At 46.8% G+C, this 12,094-nt stretch overlaps 1 long non-coding RNA gene across 1 annotated transcript in view; it reads left to right on the top strand.

Moving 5' to 3' along the window:
* LOC137793832 (uncharacterized) overlaps window positions 1-10,552 on the top strand; it is an 11,615-nt gene extending 1,063 nt beyond the window's left edge. The window contains exons 2-4 of the long non-coding RNA XR_011078244.1: window positions 2,990-3,026; window positions 4,658-4,718; window positions 10,495-10,552. This is a non-coding gene — a long non-coding RNA (uncharacterized lncRNA). The remainder of the gene's footprint in view (window positions 1-2,989; window positions 3,027-4,657; window positions 4,719-10,494) is intronic.
* The last annotated feature ends 1,542 nt before the right edge of the window (window positions 10,553-12,094 follow it).

A 12,094-nucleotide genomic window follows, 5' to 3' on the forward strand; every position in this document is an offset into this window, starting at 1 on the left:
CCCTAACCCATCTACCATCTACTAACCCTGACCCTGACCCATTTACCATCTACTAACCCTGACCCTGACCCATCTACCATCTAATAACCCTAACCCATCTACCATCTACTAACCCTGACCCTAACCCATCTACCATCTACTAACCCTAACCCTGACCCATTTACCATCTACTAACCCTGACCCATCTACCATCTACTAACCCTAACCCATCTACCATCTACTAACCCTGACCCTGACCCATCTACCATCTACTAACCCTAACCCTGACCCATCTACCATCTACTAACCCTAACCCATCTACCATCTACCATCTACTAACCCTAACCCATCTACCATCTACCATCTACTAACCCTAACCCATCTACTAACCCTAACCCTGACCCATCTACCATCTACTAACCATAACCCATCTACCATCTACCATCTACTAACCCTACCCCTGACCCATCTACCATCTACTAACCCTGACCCATCTACCATCTACTAACCCTAACCCTGACCCATCTACCATCTACTAACCCTAACCCTAACTCATCTACCATCTACTAACCCTAACCCATCTACCATCTACTAACCCTAACCCATCTACCATCTACTAACCTTAACCCATCTACTAACTCTAACCCTAACCCATCTACCATCTACTAACCCTGACCCATCTACCATCTACTAACCTTAACCCATCTACCATCTACTAACTCTAACCCTAACCCATCTACCATCTACTAACCCTAACCCATCTACCATCTACTAACCCTGACCCTAACCCATCTACCATCTACTAACCCTAACCCTAACCCATCTACCATCTACTAACCATGACCCATCTACCATCTACTAACCCTAACCCTAACCCATCTACTAACCCTAACCCTAACCCATCTACTAACCCTAACCCTGACCCATCTACCATCTACTAACCCTGACCCATCTACCATCTACTAACCCTAACCCTAACCCATCTACCATCTACTAACCCTGACCCATCTACCATCTACTAACTCTAACCCTAACCCATCTACCATCTACTAACCCTAACCCATCTACCATCTACTAACCCTGACCCATCTACCATCTACTAACCCTGACCCATCTACCATCGACTAACCCTGACCCATCTACCATCTACTAACCCTAACCCATCTACCATCTACTAACCCTAACCCTGACCCATCTACCATCTACTAACCCTAACCCTGACCCATCTACCATCTACTAACCCTAACCCATCTACCATCTACTAACCCTAACCCTGACCCATCTACTAACCCTAACCCTGACCCATCTACCATCTACTAACCCTGACCCATCTACCATCTACTAACCCTAACCCTGACCCATCTACCATCAACTAACCCTGACCCATCTACCATCTACTAACCCTGACCCATCTACCATCTACTAACCCTAACCCTGACCCATCTACTAACCCTAACCCTAACCCATCTACCATCTACTAACCCTGACCCATCTACCATCTACTAACCCTAACCCTGACCCATCTACTAACCCTAACCCTAACCCATCTACCATCTACTAACCCTAACCCATCTACCATCTACTAACCCTAACCCTACTAACCCTAATCCTGACCCATCTACCATCTACTAACCCTAACCCATCTACCATCGACTAACCCTAACCCTAACCCTCTACCATCGACTAACCCTGACCCATCTACCATCTACTAACCCTAATCCTGACCCATCTACCATCTACTAACCATAACCCATCTACCATCTACCATCTACTAACCCTGACCCTAACCCATCTACCATCTACTAACCCTAACCCTGACCCATATACCATCTACTAACCCTAACCCTACTAACCCTAACCCATCTACCATCTACTAACCCTAACCCTACTAACCCTGACCCATATACCATCTACTAACCCTAACCCTACTAACCCTAACCCATCTACCATCTACTAACCCTAACCCATCTACCATCTACTAATCCTAACCCATATACCATCTACTAACCCTAACCCTACTAACCCTAACCCATCTACCATCTACTAACCCTAACCCTACTAACCCTGACCCATATACCATCTACTAACCCTAACCCTACTAACCCTAACCCATCTACCATCTACTAACCCTAACCCATCTACCATCTACTAACCCTAACCCATCTACCATCTACTAACCCTAACCCATATACCATCTACTAACCCTAACCCATCTACCATCTACTAACCCTAACCCATCTACCATCTACTAATCCTAACCCATATACCATCTACTAATCCTAACCCATCTACCATCTACTAACCCTAACCCTACTAACCCTAACCCTAACCCATATACCATCTACTAACCCTAACCCATATACCATCTACTAACCCTAACCCTACTAACCCTAACCCTGACCCAACTACTAACTCTGACCGAAAGCAGCCGGATGAGTCCTCAACGTGAGAAGTAAAAGTAAAAGTTAGACGTTTGAGACCAGAGGAAACACAGAGACGGTGATCACAAAGACCGAGGCGGAATAAAAGCCACTTCAGAAGTGTGTGTGTGTGTGTGTGTGTGTGTGTGTGTGTGTGAGAGGGGCGGGGGGAAGCTTCCCGACCGCCTTGTAACGTAAATAGTGAGAGTGACATGAACGTTATCATCAACATTTATCTGGGAGCGGCGGCGCTCTGAAAGCAACAGCAGGTGTTTCCCGCCGCCGAATGCGGCCGTGAATCATTTTTTAATGCGCAAAAACGCCGCAGCGGTGGCGCCGTCAAGCGGAATGGCGACGTAAAGAAAAAACACGCACAGGAGCGCCTCCTCCTTAATGGATTAGAGAGGATGGGGGGTTGAGAGCGAGGTGGAGCGCCGAGCGCGGGAGAGACGAGAGGATCCGAATTCCCGTGTAATGGCGCCGTTGTACTGCTGTGAAATCAATAATGACATCTGTTGGTTTATTCATTCAACTCATCGCCCTCTGGCTCCTCTCTCTGTCTCTCTCTCTTTCTCTCTCTCTCTCTCTAGGAGTCACAGCATGTGACCTCAGGCTACAACACCCAGAGTAAGTTTTCCCAGCATCCACACTCTCTCACACACACACACACACACACACACACACACACACACACACCACTATGGTAATTAACAGCGGCGGCCGTGAAGGCAGCACCACCCAGAAGAAACGGCAGCTCGACGTTGGATGAATGAATCTCTACGGGAGCGCCGGTCTGCAGAAACGCTGCTTTTCTTTATCTTTCATGTGTGTGTTCATCAGTAATCAGACGACACGGCTGCACACACTGCGGCTCCGTTGGTTCCACTGAGTCCGTGAAGGAACTCTGACTTTTATCAGCGGGGACTGAACTCCACCGCTGCTGCGATTGTGCCGCCATTTATGCACAATTCCATATTTGGATCGTTTGTAGCTCGCCGAGATGTTTATTCACTCGACGCTGGTTGACGGTTGTCACGATGTTTCTGAAGGGTTCACTCACCGCCGCTGTCAGGGTGTCAGAAGGTGACGGGCCGGTCGGTGGCCCAGAGCAGTGACCGCTTGACACCCGCGGCCACCCATTGAGATGATGGGAACACCGACTGCGAGCAGGCGAGAAGGCAACGGCCGTCGCGTTGTTCAGATGACGCGTCCACAGATTATGAGTCTTCCCTTGAGCTGAACCAACGCGCTTCACACTGCCGCTCCAGTGCCGGAAAGGTCGGGTTATAAGCCGCTCCTACTTTCACGGTAGACTCTTTGTTGAAAAATGCCCAAGCCTCGAAAATACGCCAAAAAAGTAGTTAATGAACTTCTAGTTAACAATTTACAGGTAAAACAAGTTATAAATCATGGCCTTGGTGACGTTACTTTGGGAACCTTAAACACTACCACTTCTGTCCACAGGGCGCGCCAAAATCATGAGAAAATGAAACTTCTTCTTGGTAGCTTTAAATACCTGACGGATTAAAACAATCCATCAGATTAATGCAGCTACGGATCCGTTAAGTCTGTCCACTGAGCTCCAACATAACACAGGAACTCAAACACAGCAGAGCTCTTGAAGGGTTCCAGACGTACGTTTCCAAATGCGAAGCGGGGTCGAGATCAGTTGCCTGACTCTCTTTTGTCTCGTGATGTACATCATCACATCACACCAGCGCTGCATTTTGGTTGCATCTCAGTGGCTCTGACTCGCAGGCAGCGCATCATCAAAGCCCTTGTGAACCGCTCTCGTGTTAACCCCGTCTTGTTGTGTTTTGAGATCTTTGTGATGAATATAAAGCTGAAATATTTCCCCACCGGCAGGCTTCTTCTTCTTCTTCTCTGATATGAGCAGAAGAAAACACGACTGACTAGAATATTAAAAACAGCGAATGGGCTTCTGCGTTACAAAAGTTTGGAGAAAACAAATCATCGGCGTCGAGTTTTTCTCAGGCATTTCAGTTTAGATTTTATTTTTATCCGAGATCCTGTTGCGAATGCAAAGCGAAAAACACACACACACACACACACACACACACACACACACACACACACACACACAATTTAATTGAATAACAGCGCATCAGAGTGTTGTTTCTTCTTCCAGTGTGACAATAGTAACAAACAGCTGCAGTGGTTTGAGTCTGGCTGCTTGTCAAAAACTAATCAACACGAACATGAAGACCATGCAACCCAGTGAATGTCTTCTGTTGCAGAGCGATGTTCTGTACCAGCTAACAAGCCCGCCGCCAAACCACCGACTGCACCACAGAAGTCGTGAGTATCTCTCTCTCTCTCTCTCTCTCTCTCTCTCTCTCTCTCTTTTCTCTCTCTCTCTCTCTCACACACACACACGCACACGCACACGCACACGCACATGCACATGCATAAACAGAGGAGCTCTGACCCGCCGCTGCTGCGTTTGCCCCGAGGTAAAATTAAGCTTGACTCTTGGATGAAAATCACTGCTGCTAGGAGAGAAGGAAAAAAGAAAGAAGAGAGCGAGTCTGTGAGGATCAGAGCAGGAAAGTGCAGCTCCATGAACCGAACGCCAGCCAGCAGCTTGTTGTTCTGCTCCTCCTTTGCCTCCCTCGCGGCCGCCGGGCAGCAGGATTCATGGCGAGGTCAGATAGAGAGTCGGCCCGTGAAGCCGCCTCTCGACCTACGATTTGTCCGCGGAAGCTCAGCGATTGTGTTTGAGAACGGACGAGTTTGCTAAACCCTCCCCCGTCCTCCAAATAGCGATTTCCAATTATAGCTTTGTGACTGCAGCGACGGCGGCGCGGCCTTTTAGCCTTTTCCAAAACGAGGAAGGGAAAAGTGTGAGGAATGGTGTATTTAACTGTGTAATATATATATATATATATATATATATATATATATATATATATATATATATATATAAATGTATATATACATGAATGTATATGTCCCATTTTTCCTAAATTAAGAGGATTATTATCTCAGAATAACGAGAAGTGTATTTTAATGAGAAAAAAAAGCAACTTCTGCTCTGTTTCTCTGAATTAACGAGATGCCTCTAAGTCCAGAGAGAAGCTCTCGTACTGGAGAGCTCGTCTTCGTGGAAGCAAACAGGACGTTTCGCTTGTGTTTGGGCCTTTGGTTAGAGACTTTGGAGATAACCTTTTCTCCAGGAGCAGCTGAATCTATATGACATGTCTCCTGTAAGATGTACGATATAAGTTGATGCTCCTGAAATGCGTCCGGGAGGTCTGAAGACACGAGGAGGCGTGTGTCTCCATCCTCACATGGATCCTAAATACTAACACTGAGGATGAATCAACCAAGTGCTTGTTTAGGAGAATTATGACGAGATTCAAGTCTGATGGCATCAAAAAGTAAGCCAGATTCAGCGTTTGCAACAGTTAGCGTGAGCTAAACTAGCTAGCGCCAGCGTCAGTTGTCATTGAAGCGAATAAAATAGTGTCGATAGTAATCTTTGCGTGAAATGAAGAACCCGTTTAAACAGAGAACAAGCTACAGGAAGTTATCAGGATGAAGTCCACATGAACCTCACAGTGATGCGTAGCGACATTAGCATAGCGACATTAGCATAGCGACATTAGCACAGCGACATTAGCCTAGCCTAGCTTGGCGTGGCGGGGCTTAGCAAACAGTCAATGATGCACTTGACAGGCACGACATTTAAAACCAAACCGTTTGAAATGTTTCTATTCGTAGGACCAGAATACTACCGAATCCACTCGTTTTCATTTCCCTTTCAAGTTCTTCTTCTTTCATTCCTTTCTTCGTCCTCGTGAAAAGGATCTTTGCTCTTTCCGCTGTCATATCAAATGAGTTCTCAAGTGCGCCGCGTGATTCATTATTTATGCATTTGATAAAAGCTCATTTAAAAAGAAAGAAAGAAAGAAAGAAAGAAAGCGCGGAAGAGAAAATGTGGCAAGGGCGACGTCAAGAAAAGAGCTTGAATGAAAAAGACTTGATGGCCGAAAGATGACGCAAAAACCCTGCAAGTTATGAGGCCGAGTCATTGCAGCCTGTTCGTATAGTTAGCCTGTTCGTATAGTTAGCCTGTACGTATAGTTAGCCTGTTCGTATAGTTAGCCTGTTCGTATAGTTAGCCTGTACGTATAGTTAGCCTGTACGTATAGTTAGCCTGTACGTATAGTTAGCCTGTACGTATAGTTAGCCTGTTCGTATAGTTAGCCTGTTCGTATAGTTAGCCTGTTCGTATAGTTAGCCTGTTCGTATAGTTAGCCTGTGCGTATAGTTAGCCTGTGCGTATAGTTAACCTGTTCGTATAGTTAGCCTGTTCGTATAGTTAGCCTGTACGTATAGTTAGCCTGTACGTATAGTTAGCCTGTTCGTATAGTTAGCCTGTTCGTATAGTTAGCCTGTTCGTATAGTTAGCCTGTACGTATAGTTAGCCTGTTCGTATAGTCAGCCTGTTCGTATAGTCAGCCTGTTCGTATAGTTAGCCTGTACGTATAGTTAGCCTGTACGTATAGTTAGCCTGTTCGTATAGTTAGACTGTTCGTATAGTTAGCCTGTTCGTATAGTTAGCCTGTACGTATAGTTAGCCTGTACGTATAGTTAGCCTGTTCGTATAGTTAGACTGTTCGTATAGTTAGCCTGTGCGTATAGTTAGCCTGTGCGTATAGTTAACCTGTTCGTATAGTTAGCCTGTTCGTATAGTTAGCCTGTTCGTATAGTTAGCCTGTTCGTATAGTTAGCCTGTTCGTATAGTTAGTCTGTACGTATAGTTAGCCTGTACGTATAGTTAGCCTGTTCGTATAGTTAGCCTGTTCGTATAGTTAGCCTGTACGTATAGTTAGCCTGTACGTATAGTTATCCTGTTCGTATAGTTAGCCTGTTCGTATAGTTAGCCTGTACGTATAGTTAGCCTGTTCGTATAGTTAGCCTGTACGTATAGTTAGCCTGTACGTATAGTTAACCTGTTCGTATAGTTAGCCTGTACGTATAGTTAGCCTGTACGTATAGTTAGCCTGTTCGTATAGTTAGCCTGTTCGTATAGTTAGCCTGTTCGTATAGTTAGCCTGTACGTATAGTTAGCCTGTTCGTATAGTCAGCCTGTTCGTATAGTTAGCCTGTTCGTATAGTTAGCCTGTTCGTATAGTTAGCCTGTACGTATAGTTAGCCTGTTCGTATAGTCAGCCTGTTCGTATAGTGAGCCTGTACGTATAGTTAGCCTGTACGTATAGTTAGCCTGTACGTATAGTTAGCCTGTACGTATAGTTAGCCTGTTCGTATAGTCAGCCTGTTCGTATAGTTAGCCTGTACGTATAGTTAGCCTGTTCGTATAGTCAGCCTGTTCGTATAGTTAGCCTGTACGTATAGTTAGCCTGTACGTATAGTTAGCCTGTTCGTATAGTTAACCTGTTCGTATAGTTAACCTGTTCGTATAGTTAGCCTGTTCGTATAGTTAGCCTGTACGTATAGTTAGCCTGTACGTATAGTTAGCCTGTACGTATAGTCAGCCTGTTCGTATAGTTAACCTGTTCGTATAGTTAGCCTGTTCGTATAGTTAGCCTGTTCGTATAGTTAGCCTGTTCGTATAGTTAGCCTGTTCGTATAGTCAGCCTGTTCGTATAGTTAGCCTGTACGTATAGTCAGCCTGTTCGTATAGTTAGCCTGTTCGTTTACTCAGCAGTGATTCAGCAGTAGGGCAGCATGTAAACTCTCATGTCCTCCTCTTTGGGTATGTTACATACTTAATTATATTTCCATTAGGATGATATCAGCTGGAGCTGCAGCGCTTTCTGTGGCTTATTACACTACTTTGCTTCCAAAATGATTACTATTGTTTGCCCGAGGTGTGAATCTCCCCCTTATCTCGTATCTGAGCGCATGAACGCTGCTTTGTTTATTAGGGTGAAATAATTGTTATTGGTTAAAAACAATGCCTAGTTTACTGCGGCCATTAAGCCATTCACTGCTTGTTTTTTTTTTACGGTGAAGCTCAACAGCGTTAAACATGTTGGGGATAATGAAGAGACCGAGCTCGTCTTATTCAAGAGTAATTGGGCCGTTGAGGCTAATTGCTAATATTCTTAGCTGAATGTTTACAATGTCTGACCATTACGGCACACTCATGCTACAGTAATCCCCTTCAATGGGTTGGTACCTGAATGCCACATCGTAGGAGCACAGGCATGATCACATGAGGCAAAGACCAGCGCATGCATGTGGCAGACTATCACTGCCATGGCGTTGTTGCACTTCAATGGCACAAGTTTGTAGTGTGAACGCACTTCCTGTCGGTGTTTTTTTTCCGCCAAAAACGCCGTCCGAGGGAAATTCAAATGAACTAATTAAAGTCCTCGAGCACGCAGCCTCGACTGGCCACCCAAAATATGACCTGCTTCAAGATTAGCTAGGCGGTTAGCCGCGGACAGACACAGAGGTGCCGACTCGCTCACTCCCTCTCAGACGCCAGCGATCCCGTCATCCTCTCGGCGCTGATGATATTGACTATTTCATATTTTTGGTCGGCGCTCCCGCTCCCCATCAGATCGGACCGTCGTGGACGATCCCTCAAACTGATATGAAGCGGGACCTTCGCTCTTCCCCCTCGTCGGTATCTCCAAACTCAACTTAGGGAGAAGAACCTCATGTGACCCCACCGTCCTTTTGAACTTCCTCTAAGACAAACTTCAATAAGTGCCGAGGCTTTGCTCGCGCTCTACTTTAAGAAATAAAGACTCCATTTTATGAAGGCAATTAAGAGCCTTGTAGAAATGTGATGCTGTGCTTTCCTGAGCTCTGCATGTCACGGACGCTTTAGTCCATAACTCATTCATACCCGACTGCGTCCGTATAGACACTCTCTCTCTCTCGCTCTCTCTCTCTCTCTCTCTCTCTCTCTCTCTCTCTCTCTCTCTCTCTCTGTGTCTCTCTCTCTCTCTCTCTCTCTCTCTCTCTCTCTCTCTCTTTCTCTCTCTCTCTCTCCCTCTCTTTCTCTCTCTCTCTCTGTCTCTCTCTCTCTCTCTCTTCTCTCTCGCTCTCTCTTTCTCTCTCTCTCTCTCTCTCTCCCTCTCCCTCTCCCTCTCTCTCTCTCTCGCTCTCTTCCCCATCCCTCTCTCTTTACACGCAGTCTCCCTCCACCGTCATTATCATCTCCATCTCGCTCACTATCTCGCTCCCTCCATCTGTCCTTCTTATGAAATAAAACACAAATCCATTATTCATTCATTCAAACATATCTATCATCGCCGCGTGCCGCTGCGTGCTCCTTATCTGCAAAGCTTTTTCTTATTGTGCCTCAGTTATTCACCACTCGTTCGGTCCCCTCTGAAAACAACACAACGCTGGGGAGTGTGTGTGTTTTCTCTTCCAGCGGCGCGAGCACTGACGAGAGTGGTTGGTGAGGCAGTAAAAAATCCCTTTAGGGGATTCTCCTGTCATAACAATATAACAATAACAGTGCCAGCTTAAAAATAACAGTAGTTTGTGTGGAAGGTTTATATAAAGCAATAAAACATGGGAGCTTGCCAACGCACAGCACATAAAGCACATGAATACTGAATAACGCGTGCGGTGAGCAGCAGGCGATGCTCACGGGTTGTCGTGTTGTGGACTGAGTCTTGTGTGTATTTCATAACCCGCGTCCCAAAACCAACGCGACTGCTGAAGGACAAACGAGTCCTTCATCGTAGCACAAGTCCACCATCGTGTCCGAGCCCCGGCCGAGGGACAGACCTCTGTCTGTTCCTGAGGTCACAGGTCAGAGTTCTCCAGGTCAGGAAACAATCTGATTTTCCAACAAAACAAAAAGAACCCGGAACATCTGGTAGTTTCTTTCTTGGGTCTTTTTTTAGCGCCACGTCCACTTAGGGGATCAATAAAGTATCTATCCATCCATCCATCTCTCTATCCATCCATCCATCTCTCTATCCATCCATCCATCTCTCTATCCATCCATCCATCCCTCTCTCTTTCTCTCTCTCTCTCTCTCTCTCTCTCTCTCTCTCTCTCTCTCTCCATCCCTCTCTCTCATGGATGTGTACATTACAGATTCAGAGTCATCAGGTTAAACTTCTGTCTCCTGCAGGATGCTGGAGGACGACCTGAAGATCAGCAGCGACGAGGAGGAGGCCGAGCAGCAGGTGAGCGCCGCGCGTTCGTCCTCGCCGCAGATCATCCATCTCCTCCCCTCGCCCCCCCCCCCCCCCCCTTCAGCCCCCCCCCTCCCTCCATGTGCCCCCGGCTGCTCATGCGCTCACATCCATTACGTTGAGTTCATCTTTCGTACGCGTGACATTTGCCGGCTCGTTCATCCGGCGGGGATCCGCTCAGCCTCGCTTCAGTCGGCCTCCACCACCGGCGGGCGTCGCCCTTTTTCACTCACAGGTCAAAAGACTGTCATTGTCCTCCTTCCAGTCTGTCTCTGGACTTTCTTAAAGTCTCCTATTAGCCAGCGCGTGGCTGCATGTAGTGAATGCTTTGGATCCCACTGAGAGTTCAGACGGCAGCTGGAGCTCCTCTTCCTCACGAGCACCTTAAACCTTCAGCCGGTGTCAACGCAGGCGATCAAAGCGATGCTTTCCCCTAAACACAGTGCGATGTGCGCTCTTAGAACAAGCTCTTTACAGGATCCCTGACTGTTGACCGGCGGCCACGCGAGTCACATCCGCCCAAACGGGGGGGCGGCCATTTTGAAAAGTAAACTGCGTTGTTGACGTTGCAAAGAGGAAGTTGTTGACGACGGCGGGTATTCATTATTCAAATATATAATACATTCAATCCCTGAGGCGGAGCCGGGGGGGGGGGGGTAAACAAAAGGGTGGAGCTCGTGGACGCATCGATCGAGGCTAATCGTGCAATTTTAAACACATCCCATCTGTGTGTGTATGTGTGTGTGTGTGTGCGTGCGTGCGTGCGTGCGTGCGTGTGTGCGTGCGTGTGTGTGTGTGTGTGTCTGTGTGCGTGCGTGCGTGCGTGCGTGCGTGCGTGTGTGTGTGTGTGTGTGTGTGTGTCAGTGTGCGTGCGTGCGCGTGTGTGTGTGCGTGCGTGTGTGTGTGTGTGTGTGTGTCTGTTTGCGTGCGTGCGTGCGTGCGTGCGTGTGTGTGTGTGTGTGTCTGTGTGCGTGCGTGCGCGTGTGTGTGTGCGTGCGTGTGTGTGTGTGTGTGTGTGTCTGTTTGCGTGCGTGCGTGCGTGCGTGCGTGTGTGTGTGTGTGTGTCTGTGTGCGTGCGTGCGTGTGTGTGTGTGTGTGTGTGTGTGTGCGTGCGTGTGTGCGCCTCAGTTATTGACAGCCGATTCAGAAATACATGAAGAAAAAAGCAGAAGGCATCATCTGGGGCGCTAATGCAGCAGAGCGACACGAGTAAACATGATGGGGGGATCATTTTGATAAACAAGCTCTATTTTTTATGGACTCGTGGCAGATTATTCAATTATTATTTATTATGTAGCGACGTGCGCTAATAATTTAAAACATGTGTATTATTCAAAGTTATCGGCTGAATCATGATGAGACTGAAGCCGCTGAGCTGCAGCGTCAGGACCACGGACAGAGTCAACGTGTGTGTGTGTGTGTGTGTGTGTGTGTGTGTGTGTATGAGTAAAAAATAAAATATTTATGATAATAAAGCAAAACAATTGAAACAACCATGCGACACTTGTTAGTCAATCGAACATACAGATATATACA

This window comes from Clinocottus analis, unplaced genomic scaffold (assembly GCF_023055335.1).
Source record: "Clinocottus analis isolate CAN_PGR_092001 unplaced genomic scaffold, fCliAna1.0.p SCAF_236, whole genome shotgun sequence".
NCBI classification, from domain to species: Eukaryota; Metazoa; Chordata; class Actinopteri; order Perciformes; family Cottidae; genus Clinocottus; species Clinocottus analis.